The following is a 14,068-nucleotide window of genomic DNA, read 5'->3' as shown; positions in this document are numbered from 1 at the left end:
TTATTAACATTATTATTAACAATTATTATTATCTTTGTTATCAATAGTATTATTATTATTATGACAATTATTATTAATATTTACTGCACTATTATTTTTTATTATTATTATCAAAATATTATAAGTATTACTAATATTATTAATATTATTATTAATATTAATTTTATTATTATTAATTATTATTTGTAATATTATATTTATATTAAACAAAAAAACAGATATATCAAATATATACGCATACCCATATATCAGATATCTCACCTCCACTTTTATTTTTTATTCTTTCTATACTACAAAACAATTTTGATCATTCTTTTGTTGCGGTATTAATCATTCAAAACGCGTTATATATTTTACAGCTTCTGCGAATTAAAAAAAACAGAAAAGAACACCACTTATTTCTCTGTTCGTCATACTTCAAATCAAAAGCTCAATTTTCGATTTAATTTTCAAAATTTATAAATGTAGAGTTGTTAGGACTCCTGTAATCAAACTATCTGCAAAATTTGAGTACACAATTCCTCATATTGAGTATGAATTTCGAAGTCAAGGTTTTTAATTCAAAAAGTCAACAGAATTGTTTTAGAGAAATTTGAGTTCGTTTTAAAGTTTCTTGATCAATTAACGATTCATAAAGTTTCTATGTGAGATTTACAAACTTTTTCATATTATAATCTTTGTCTAAAACATTACGAAAATCAAAATCAAACTTGGATTTTTTTTTTCCTTTGTTACGAACAGCAACAATGGCCTTTTTTTTAAAAAAAAATTTTTATTTAAACATTAACACCCATTCTAGTTCCCTGGTTGTTTACAAGTCCTAATTAATATCACAAAATTCGTTATATTGATTTTGAGGCACTGATCGATTTGTTAGAAGAAAATGAAAATGGAAACTGAGTAAAACAATGGTTAAATAGAAAGGTGTTATAGTTTAAGTCAGAAAAGCAGGGATGGTCGGATGGTAGAGGGTGTTTCTGGGTATTCGAGAGGTCTCGGGTTCGAACCCTGGCAGGGTTACCATATTTCTTTTTGGGCCGATTTTTGAGGTAGATTTCTTGTATTATTATTATTATTATTATTATTATTATTATTATTATTATTATTATTATTATTATTATTATTATTATTATTATTATTATTATTATTATTCTTATTATTATTATTATTATTATTATTATTATTATTATTATTATTATTATTATTATTATTATTATTATTGTTATTGTTGTTCTTATTATTATTATTATTATTATTATTATTATTATTATTATTATTATTATTATTATTATTATTATTATTATTATTATTATTATTATTATTGTTGTTATTATTATCAATGTTATTAAAATTATCATAACTACTAAGGTAGTAATTATAATGTATTATTATTATTATTATTATTATTATTATTATTATTATTATTATTATTATTATTATTATTATTATTATTATTATTATTATTATTATTATTATTGTTATTGTTATTATTATTATTATTATTATTATTATTATTATTATTATTATTATTATTATTATTATTATTATTATTATTGTTATTAATTATCAATGTTATTAAAATTATCATAACTACTAAGGTAGTAATTATAATTTAATATTATTATTATGATTTTAGTTACAATTAGGGTTATCATTATTATTATTGTTAAGTTTACTTATTATTATCACTATCATAATGCAAATTAATATTATTATCATTAATATTAGTATTATTACTATTAAAATTATTATCATTAGTAGTAAAATTATAGTTATTATTATTAGTATTATTATTATTAGTATAAGTATCTTTATTAACAATATCGTTATTATTAGTATTATCATTATTAATAAAGCTATTACTATTGTTATTATTAGTAAACTATTATTATCAAAACTATTTTTTTAGATAATTATTATGTACATAAAGTATACATATTACATATACCATAATTATATTAACATTTCATATAACTATATATCAAACATATTTTCATTTTTCTTATAAATACCTACGTATAACAAACTACCGATTTTAAAAATAATATTAATCATATATATAACTATATGTATATATATATTAATATAACTAAATGAATAGATATTAATTATTTTAAATATAAATATATATAAAATAAATATATATAACATGTAATTTAAAATATAATATAAGTATACCTTTTTAAATGGAATTTAGTATAAATCCTATATAACCACAAATATATAAATAATATATTAATAAATGAAATTATGTAACTTTCCATCATATGTGTTGATAGATATATAATTGATATAGGTTCGTGAATCCAAGGCCAACCCTGCATTGTTCAATATCGTCATATGTATTTTTACTACAAAATACATTAAGTGAGTTTCATTACTCCCTTTTTAAATGCTTTTGCAATATATATATTTTTAGGACTAAGAATACATGCGCTTTTATAAATGTTTTACGAAATAGACACAAGTAATCAAAACTACATTATATGGTTGAATGATCGAAGCCGAATATGCCCCTTTTGCTTGGTAACCTAAGAATTTGTAAACCAGTCTACTAATTGACGCGAATCCTAAAGATAGATCTATTGGGCCCAACAAACCCCATCCGTTATAGCGGATGGTTTAGTACTTCGATGTTGTTTTATCATGTCCGATGGATGTCCCGGAATGATAGGGGATATTCTTATATGCATCTTGTTAATGTCGGTTACCAGGTGTTCAATCCATATAAATAAATTTTGTCTCTATACATGGGACGTATATTTATGAGAAATGAAAATAAAATTCTTGTGGTCTATTAAAATGATGGAAATGATTGATTACGATAAACTAATGAACTCACCAACCTTTTGGTTGACACTTTTAAGCATGTTTATTCTCAGGTATTAAAGAAATCTTCCGCTGTGCATTAGCTCATTTTAAGGATATTACTTGGAGTCATTCATGGTATATTTCGAAAGACGTTGCATTCGAGTCGTTGAGTTTATCAAGATTATTTTTAAATCAATTATAGTTGGATGTATTATGAAATGGTATGCATGCCGTCAACTTTCGATGTAATGAAAGTTTATCTTTTAAAACGAATGCAATGTTTGTAAAATGTATCATATAGAGGTCAAATACCTCGCGATGTAATCATATGTTATTGTATTCGTTCTTATGGATTAGGACGGGTCTTTACATGTGGTATCAGTGCGGTGGTCTTAGCGAACCAGGTCTGCATTAGTGTGTCTAACTGATAGTCGTTAGGATACATTAGTGAGTCTGGACTTCGACCGTGTTTGCATATAAAAATTTTTTGCTTATCATTCTCTGTCGAAAATTACATGATTATCATCCTTAAGTCTAGACACGTCTTACTACCTCTATTGCATAGACAGTGTATAGATAAATTCATATCTTAGCGTATCTGTTATTGTTACCTTTGCCTGATAGCTTCCGTAGATTCCTCCGTAACTTATGGGATTTTAGTATTACATATGCATATGTAAATTATGTGTTGCAGGATACTAAGCTACATCCTATAATCCATTTCTTATTGAAAATCGTTCATCTGATCGTACGAGATGAATCCCTCAACCAGTTCGAGTCCCTCAGATTCCGATAGCTATTCCGATAGTTATTCCGACAACTATTCCGACATAGATGTTCACCTAAGCTCCGGAAGCAGCGTCACCAGAATGAATCAGCCAATCAGCCATCCCCAATTCATCTGATGTGTTCGCAGTCTACTTAATCATTGGAGACAAGAAGAAGGCGATCCCTTCCATCCACCACATTTTCCTCTTGGCGATGAACCTGAAGCACTTACCGTCGAACCTGTTCGTAATACCATTTTCACCCTCATTTCTCGAATATCTCGCCACAACTATATTCTATCTAAAATTCTAAACCTTATTCATCCACTCGTTCTGACCAACAATCATCCCGGAATAATAGAAGAAGTTAATGAACTTCGCACTCGAGTAATGAATTTGGAGAATATGGTGCAAAATTTACCAGCTTCAGCAACATCACTGGCACCAACAGTACCATTAATAACAGCACCAGTACCATCAACAATCCATGCCTCAACATCTCAAACTGTACCTCGAGTATAATCATCATTCTACGTATCGTTCTACATAATTTATCTTCGTTCGACATGGCGATTATGTAATCTCTAATGTTTTAGAGATTATATATTCTTGTTTTAACGGTAAATCAAATGAGTTTTATGTCATATTGATTCATTAAATCCATGATTACATTTGAAGAAAATATATATGTATATATATATTTTCATAAAGATTGTAATTAAAAGTTCTTTTGTACAAACTGTTAATGGTGAAAATATTTTAACGGGTAGGTAATACCCGAGGAATATTTAGATTTCACATTAATAAATTACACTGTACATTATTCGAAGCTGATTCAACAGTCATTCACTATCCTACTTACAACCACCAATATACGTATCCGTTCACCGCAGAATAACCATCTTCATCCAATTTCATATTTGGATTTTGATTTACCAAAATCCAACAAGTGGCATAATGAAGAAAACATTGGACAAAATAAAATTTGTTAGAAACAAACAAATTAACTATGAGAAATTTTGTTAAGAATCCACGCTAACTGTTCCTAGCTAACTGATTACATTTTATTTATCGCAATTTATATTCTCCCAATTTTATTTATCGTCATTTAATTTCTGCTATTTATTTTACACACTTTATTTATCATCATTTAAATACTATTATTTACGCATTTTAAATATCGGGACACGTATACAAAGTTTTGACATATCATATCGACGCATCTATATATATTATTTGGAATAACCATAGACACTCTATACGCGGTAATGATCGAGTAAGCTATACAGGGTTGAGGTTGATTCTACAATAATATATATACTTTGAGTTGTGATCGAGTCTGAGACATGTATACAATGGGTCACGATACGTATTAATTAATTCGAATATTATATATTAAACTATATATGAATTATTGAACTGCTAACTGTGGACTATCAACTGAGGACTACCAACATTGGACAATTAAAATATTGATTATAACATATGAAACTAAACAATTCTTCAAGTTTTCCACTTGATTTCATCTTAAACCTCATTTGTATCTTGACGATTACAATCTGCATTCAAACCTTTCATAATTCTTGAAAACACCTCAATCGAGAAGATGAACCAATCGCACTTCATCTACGGAAGAAAAGATTGATACATATAGTTATGCACCTGAAAAACTCTCGGAACCTGAGTAAATATTTAACACGTACCTGTGCTAGCTCCTTTGGCATTGTTATTTCCGAAAATAACAATGCAATTCCTTTTCAAAATAGCCAATTTTATCACAGCTTCAGCAAGTCAACTTCGACTTTTCATCCGTATTGGTCTTATTATAACACGATTACCCTTTTTATTGATATCGGGGAAAACTATTATATTCCACCTTTATAACCACAAACATATCAGTAACCTCATTACTCCTTGACTTAAATCTCTCCGACAAATCACAAATACGAAACCTATTTTCAAAGAATCCAAATGATTCAGTGCCTGCTGAAGTTATTATCGAATACCTTGCTTCTGACTCTAAACCTTGCGGACAAATCTTCATCATCATCCATCGATATTAGAAATTCTGAGATATCATCGTATCTTTCAATATAAATATCCTCGATTTTCTAAAGACATTTTCATAACTATTCTTATATGAAATCATTTGTCTCTTCGCGCTATATGCGTTACATCGGAAAGGAAACTGTTTTAGTTTCTATATTCTGAAAAATACAAATTTAAAATATGAATGTTTAGAAGTAGTGTTGGGAACTGAAGCATGAGTTAGTATAATATAATGACACTTGATCAACATGATTATATTACAGTAAGTCATGCTGAGTTTCTAAATAGAACGCGATGATTCACAGACTATAACATCATCATGTGCCATATTACACGACTCTTACATCCTACATAATCTCCAAACATATCAAGAACATATTTTCTTGATAGTTCTATCTTTTCTCTTAAAATCTGATAATTTAACCAATCAAGATTGTGTTATTACAATTTCTCCCTTAGAACGTTAATCATGTTCATTCGAAATTTCATAACTACAAATTCTGGATCATTATTCGCTTGACTTAAAGTCTAGAAAAGAAAAACAAAAGTATGAATCTCCAAAATATAAAGGAAATGAAGAGGGTGGATTTATAGTGAAATATCCGACAGAGCAATCGAAATAGATTATCGTATTTAATCAAAGAGGATCCTAATTTCCTAATTTTCGAAGAATCAAACCTTATATAGATTACGAAGATTTTCTTTAAATTCCTTGAATTCCGGAAAACCAACCGTGACTACGTCACCGGTTAAGACGAACTTGCATTTACTCATTTCATTCTTTTGTGATAACTTCACTCGTACTCCTCACAAAAATTGAAATTTTTTGTCTATATTACTCGATGATGATAAAACTCTATTTTACAACTCATATACGTCATGAAAACATTCTTATTGTTAGCCATGACGACCTCACTCAAATTTCGGGACGAAATTTCGTTAACGGGTAGGTACTGTGACGACCCAGAAATTTTCGATCAAATTTAAACTTAAACTTATATGTTCTCGACAAGATAAGCAAAGTCTGTAAAGTTGAATCTCAAAATTTTTGAACTGTTTCAATTGACCTTCGACCATTCTCGACGATTCACGAACCACTATTTGTAAATAGATACATAAAAATTTAAACATATGAATATATATAATAACAATTTGAAATATAATTTAAAATATTATATGTTGTTGTTATTAAAGCTAAGTATATAAAATAAAATAAAAATATGATATTATGATAATTAATATTTAAAAACATATCTATGTATATAAATAAAGTATATTAAATATATATTTTGTGATTTCGAATTTATTTCGTAAACGATGGTAATGCTCAATTGTTATTAAATGAATAGTAAATGAGTTAAGAAAGAACTAGACAAATGCTCGTGGAGTTCCCTACTTAAATTTTCTAAGTATGCTTTACAATAATTTCCTCATGACTATTGATAAGTTAATTATTTAACTTTCATATATGTAAAAGTGAAATCAGATAAAGTAAATAAATTCGATGATGGGTGTCAACAAGATAAACACATTTGACATGATACATTAAGATAATTTTGTACGTTTAACTATTCATGGGACTTAACCCTACTAGTCATGAAGAAATTGGAACTTAAAAACATGAGACCCGTGATACTTTATATGTGATTTTACTTTCTTAAATAAAAATGTTTTATGATATGACAATCTTTATTAAAACTTTTTAATAAAATGATTTTGAATAAATTGTTATTAATAGTAATATCATTACTTTCATTTTTATTATTAATGTTAATGTTAATATTAATATTAACATTGGGATTACTAAAATTATTATTTCTAACATAATATATATATATATATATATATATATATATATATATATATATATATATATATATATATATATATATATATATATATATATATATATATATATATGAAATTGAATAAATGTAACTTGTTCTATCTTTTATATTACTTGTATTATTAGATATTATCATTTAGAATCATTATAATTATTAATATAGATTATCATTATTATAAAAGTATTATAATTTATTAATATTATCATCAATAATATTGTTATTAACATTATTATTATCTTTGTTATTAATAGTATTATTATTATTATTATTATGACAATTATTATTATTATTTACTGCATTATTATTTTTTATTATTATTATCAAAATATTATAAGCATTACTAATATTAATATTATTATTATTAATATTAATTTTATTATTATTATTAATTATTAGTATAATTATTATTTGTAATATTATATTTATATTAAACAAAAAAAATAGATATATCAAATATATACGCATACCCATATATCAGATATCTCACCTCCACTTTTATTTTTTTATTCTTTCTGTTCTGCTCGTGGGCTGCTGTCGATGGATCTATACTACAAAACAATTTTGATCATTCTTTTGTTGCGGTATTAATCATTCAAAACGCGTTATATATTTTACAGCTTCTGCGAATTAAAAAAAAACAGAAAAGAACATCACTTATTTCTCTGTTCGTCATACTTCAAATCAAAAGCTCAATTTTTGATTTAATTTTCAAAATTTATAAATGCAGGGTTGTTAGGACTCCTCTAATCAAACTATCTGCAAAATTTGAGTACACAATTCCTCATATTGAGTATGATTTTTGAAGTCAAGGTTTTTAATTCAAAAAGTCAATAGAATTGTTTTCGAGAAATTTGAGTACGTTTTAAAGTTTCTTGATCAATTAACGATTCATAAAGTTTCTATGTGAGATTTACAAACTTTTTCATATTATAATCTTTGTCTAAAACATTACGAAAATCAAAATCAAACTTGGATTTTTTTTCCTTTGTTACGAATAGTAACAATGGCCTTTTTTTATTTTATTTAAACATTAACACCCATTCTAGTACCTTGGTTGTTTACAAGTCCTAATTAATATCACAAAATTCTTTATATTGATTTTGAGGCACTGATCGATTTGTTAGAAGAAAATGAAAATGGAAACTGAGTAAAACAATGGTTAAATAGAAAGGTGTTATAGTTTAAGTCAGAAAAGCAGGGATGGTCGGATGGTAGAGGGTGTTTCTAGGTATTCGAGAGGTCTCGGGTTCGAACCCTGGTAGGGTTACCATATTTCTTTTTGGGCCGATTTTGAGGTAGTTTTCTTGCATTATTATTATTATTATTATTATTATTATTATTATTATTATTATTATTATTATTATGATTATTATGATTATTATTATGATTATTATTATTATTATTATTATTATTATTATTATTATTATTGTTGTTGTTGTTATTATTATTATTATTATTGTTATTTTTATCAATGTTATTAAAATTATCATAACTACTAAGGTAGTAATTATAATTTATTATTATTATTATAATTTTAGTTACAATTAGGGTTATCATTATTATTATTGTTAAGTTTACTTATTATTATCACTATCATAATGCAAATTAATATTATTATCATTAATACTAGTATTATTATTATTAAAATTATTATCATTAGTAATAAAATTATAGTTATTATTATCAGTATTATTATTATTAGTATAAGTATCTTTATTAACAATATCGTTATTATTAGTATTATCATTATTAATAAAGCTATTACTATTGTTATTATTAGTAAACCATTATTATCAAAACTATTTTTTTTAGATAATTATTATGTACATAAAGTATACATATTACATATATCATAATTATATTATCATTTCATATAACTATATATCAAACATATTATCATTTTTCTTATAAATACCTACGTATAACAAACTACTAATTTTAAAAATAATATTTATCATATATATAACTATATGTATATATATATTAATATAATTAAATGAATAGATATTAATCATTTTAAATATAAATATATATAAAATAAATATATATAACATGTAATTTAAAATATAATATAAGTATACCTTTTTTAATGGAATTTAGTATAAATCCTATATAACCACAAATATATAAATAATATATTAATAAATGAAATTATGTAACTTTCCATCATATGTGTTGATAGATATATAATTGATGTAGGTTGGTGAATCCAAGGTCAACCATGCATTGTTCAATATCGTCATATGTATTTTTACTACAAAATACATTAAGTGAGTTTCATTACTCCCTTTTTAAATGCTTTTGCAATATATATATATATTTTTAGGACTGAGAATACATGCACTTTTATAAATGTTTTACGAAATAGACACAAGTAATCAAAACTACATTATATGGTTGAATGATCGAAGCCGAATATGCCCCTTTTGCTTGGTAACCTAAGAATTAGTAAACCTGTCTACTAATTGACGCAAATCCTAAAGATAGATCTATTGGGCCCAACAAACCCCATCCATTGTAGCGGATACTTTAGTACTTCGATGTTGTTTTATCATGTCCGATGGATGTCCCGGAATGATATGCACTTGTTAATGTCGGTTACCAGGTGTTCAATCCATATAAATGATTTTTGTCTCTATGCATGGGACGTATATTTATGAGAAATGAAAATAAAAATCTTGTGGTCTATTAAAATGATAGAAATAATTGATTACGATAAACTAATGAACTCACCAACCTTTTGGTTGACACTTTTAAGCATGTTTATTCTCAGGTATTAAAGAAATCTTTCGCTGTGCATTAGCTCATTTTAAGGATATTACTTGGAGTCATTCATGGCATATTTCGAAAGACGTTGCATTCGAGTCATTGGGTTTATCAAGATTATTTTTAAATCAATTATAGTTGGATGTATTATGAAATGGTATGCATGCCATCAACTTTCGATGTAATGAAAGTTTGTCTTTTAAAACGAATGCAATGTTTGTAAAATGTATCATATAGAGGTCAAATACCTCGCGATGTAATCATATGTTATTGTATTCGTTCTTATGGATTAGGACGGGTCTTTACAAATATCACAAAGCATCGTAATGAAAGACATTATATAAAGACAAAGGATAGAAGTACCAGTAGATTAAACGATTTCCGAATACAATAGTGAAACTTCAAACTCCAGACTGCTCCTAATACAATCTTCAGCGTTCTTCTCCGGGTACTAGGTTTCCCGCACGGAGTCGAAGGCCTTGAAAGTATGACTAATATTGTAGAAAGAGAGAGAGAGAGAGAGAGAGAGAGAGAGAGAGAGAGAGAGAGAGAGAGAGAAGTGAATTGAAGTGTGTGTAAAAATGGATGACAAAAGCCCTTTAAATAGACTTGAAAATTGCCTACACACGACTGGCAAGCCGTATGGCAGGCCGTTTGAGCAGGCAGTTTAAGCTGGAAGCCGTTTTGCATAGTCGTTTGCCCAGGCCGTATGGCAGGCCGTTTTTCACACTGGGAGGTTGTATGGCAAGCCGAATGGCAAGCCGTATGGCCTGCCCTATTTTTCTATTTTCACTTGATCGTAACTTGATTTCCATGATCGTAGCTCGGTTTCTCGTCTTTCACCGTTTTCGCTCTAGAATCTTCATTTTAGCTCCGATTCTTTTGATTCTTTTTGCACCGTCTTCGTAATTACTTAATCTTCAATTTCTTCCAGCAAAGCTGGTATTTTGGCGATAAATCTTAGAATTTATTGTTTTTGGGCCTTGATACCGGGGTGAAAATGTGACTTTTTAGCCGATATCATGCATGCTCGAAAACATGGACTTTTCGAGCAGGTTTGGATTTTTGGACATATAGGGCAGCTCGAAAACCTTAAGGAATTTAAAGAAATTCTTTGAAATAATTAAGTTAAAAATTTAAACTCCTATTATTTTTCATAATATAATTTTCTTAGGTTTACTCGCTTTGAGTCCTGAAACATGAGGCACTCATCTAGACACATCCTCCTGAGGCAGTCACTAGGACACATCCTCCATCATTTGTTGACTGTCTCATTTAAGGAAGTCATTTAGACACATCCTCCTGAGGTAGTCACTAGGACATATCCTCCGTCATTTGTTGACTGTTTTATTTGAGGCAGTTATTTTGACACATCCTCCTGAGGCAGTCACTAGGACACATTGATATAGGCTAAAAGTCACATTTTCACCCCGGTATTGAGGCCCAAAAACAATAAAGTTCAAGCTTTATCGCCAAAGTACTCGCTTTGTCGGTTAAAAGTGAAGATAAAGCAATTACGAAGACGGTACAAAAAGTATCAAGAGAATCGGAGCTACAACGAAAATTCTAGATCGAAAACGGTGAAAGACAAATTATGACCCCGTAAACCAAGTTACGATCCCGGGAACGAGCAAAACGATCCAAGCAAATAGCAAACAGAGGCCAGCACCTGCCTGCCAAATACCCTACAACCGGCTTGCCCACATCAAAAACGTCTTGCCTTGACACCGGGCATTGAAAATAGCTTGCCCTTGGCACCAGCCACACAAAACGGCTTGCCAAATCTCGGCAAAATAACCTATTCATGAGCCAGCATTCCATAATCTCTGCAAAATAACTAACGAGATCATAGTATGCACTTGCTTTAACCTTATCTGAATTACAAATTTTATTGTATTTACTTTATTTTATCTTATAAGTCAGAAAACCCAAAATTAGGTAATATACAACTACTCCTTCACTTTAGGATTATCTTAAGTTATAAATATAGGTTTGATTTTACTGATGTCTTAAAATTCGACCCTAGGTCATACTTTCCTTACTCACCATAATAAGGAGTAGTACGATTTTGGTCCCGCTAAATATAAATTTAAAACTATTGCTTCACCTCCCAATAGCTGATTATGACGCCTTGCGGCCTAGCGACACCGCATTTAGTGGTGTCTAAGAAAGACAATTATACATGGACTTGGTTGTTGGATTTTCCGAACAGTCGCCAATTATATTGGGACCAAAAGGTTCATGCCTCTCCGTAGTCGATCTGGCCACTTGGTTTGTTGAATAGTTCGTGCGAAGCTCTGTTATCAAAATACCAGGGAATCAGTAGCAAGAACCAAAAACATAATTAAACTTAGGATAATTACCTTAGATTACTATAGATTACCCTAGATTACCTTAGATTAAGATCACTTTAGTTTACTTTAGACTAAATTAGGATCTTAGAATATCTACCTAAAATTTAAAACAAGAGGGCATACTCAGTGTATGACCCACACCCAATCTAGACCAGGACCGTTGTTATTCGTACCTGATCCAGACGCAATAATATATAAAGCACGCAAAGAAGAACGAATCAAAAACCGAATGGTATTACGCGTTACTCTAGCAGAAACCACCAAACTATCGATTGAAGGTTGAGGAGGACCAATCAGATTCCCAGAGATCCAAGGACACTCGTTCGAGTTAAAGCATCATATTATATAGCTCATCCAAAATGGCTGTCAATTTCATGAACTACCGAATGATGATCCTAACTCTCACCTTGATAAATTCATACGTCTTTCAAACTCCTATAAACAGCCAGGGATATGACAAGATATATTCCGGCTATACTTGTTCCCCTATTCTCTCACTCATCATTCACAAACATGGTTTCAAGGATTTGAAAAAGATTCCATCACGTCATGAACGGAGATGACTACTAAATTCCTAACCAAATATTTCCCTCCTTCTAAACAAACCAAGCTTAAGAATGACATCATTAACTTTAAACAAAGTTATGATGAATCTATTTACACCGCATGGGAGCGATTCAAAACCCTGCTGAACAAATGCCCTAATCACCAGCTAGAACGTTCAGCTCAAATATGTACCTTCTACAATGGTCTTACGATAAATCATAGGACGACGATTGACGCAGCAGCTCAAGGAAATATGATGAACCAAACCGCAGAAGAAGCATGGGAGTTGCTTGAAAACATGACAATGCATCATCATGACTGGAACAGTGGTGAAACAACTTCATCATCTGCTCCATTCTCCGCACTTAATAATCAAATAGAGGCCATCAAATCCCTCACGGACAAGATGAAGTCTCTTGCCAAACAACTCAGAGAATTGAAGACGCAACCGCAACAAGTTAATCAGGCTCAGTCATGTGTCAATTGTACCAACCCGTAAACCACTGAAGAATATTAAGTTAAGTACGAGAATCCTGACGGTTCAGTATGTTACGTTCAATACCCTGCTTGTCAATCAAATCACGGATTCAATCAACAACCTAGGGTTAACCAATTTCAAATAAATAACCAGCCTTTTCGCTATCGTTACCCACCTTATCCACCCCAACAACCTCAATTGACCTACGATCAACCACTTCCACTCACTGGACCGCCAGCTGAGGAAAATTCTCCAACCACCCAAATTACGAAAGTAACCTACCCTGCATTCAGGATTGATGATCAGTTGACTTAGTTCACTTAAGGACAACAACAGCTAAATCAGAGAACCGCGTCTAGACAAGGCCATACTGAGATACTCATGTGAAATCAATTGGCTCTGCTCAAAAGTCTAGAAACGCAGCTCAAATAGTTATCACAACGCCTTGAA

The 14,068-nt window shown here is 29.2% G+C and overlaps 1 non-coding gene across 1 annotated transcript; it reads right to left on the bottom strand.

The window, feature by feature from the left end:
- Positions 1-13,202: 13,202 nt before the first annotated feature.
- On the bottom strand, positions 13,203-13,308 carry LOC139878981 (small nucleolar RNA R71). Its single transcript, XR_011769839.1, has one exon. It is a non-coding gene; the product is annotated as a small nucleolar RNA R71 (small nucleolar RNA).
- Positions 13,309-14,068: the final 760 nt, after the last annotated feature.

This window comes from Rutidosis leptorrhynchoides, chromosome 11 (genome assembly GCF_046630445.1).
Source record: "Rutidosis leptorrhynchoides isolate AG116_Rl617_1_P2 chromosome 11, CSIRO_AGI_Rlap_v1, whole genome shotgun sequence".
NCBI classification, from domain to species: Eukaryota; Viridiplantae; Streptophyta; class Magnoliopsida; order Asterales; family Asteraceae; genus Rutidosis; species Rutidosis leptorrhynchoides.
This window is presented reverse-complemented; position numbering and strand designations above follow the sequence as displayed.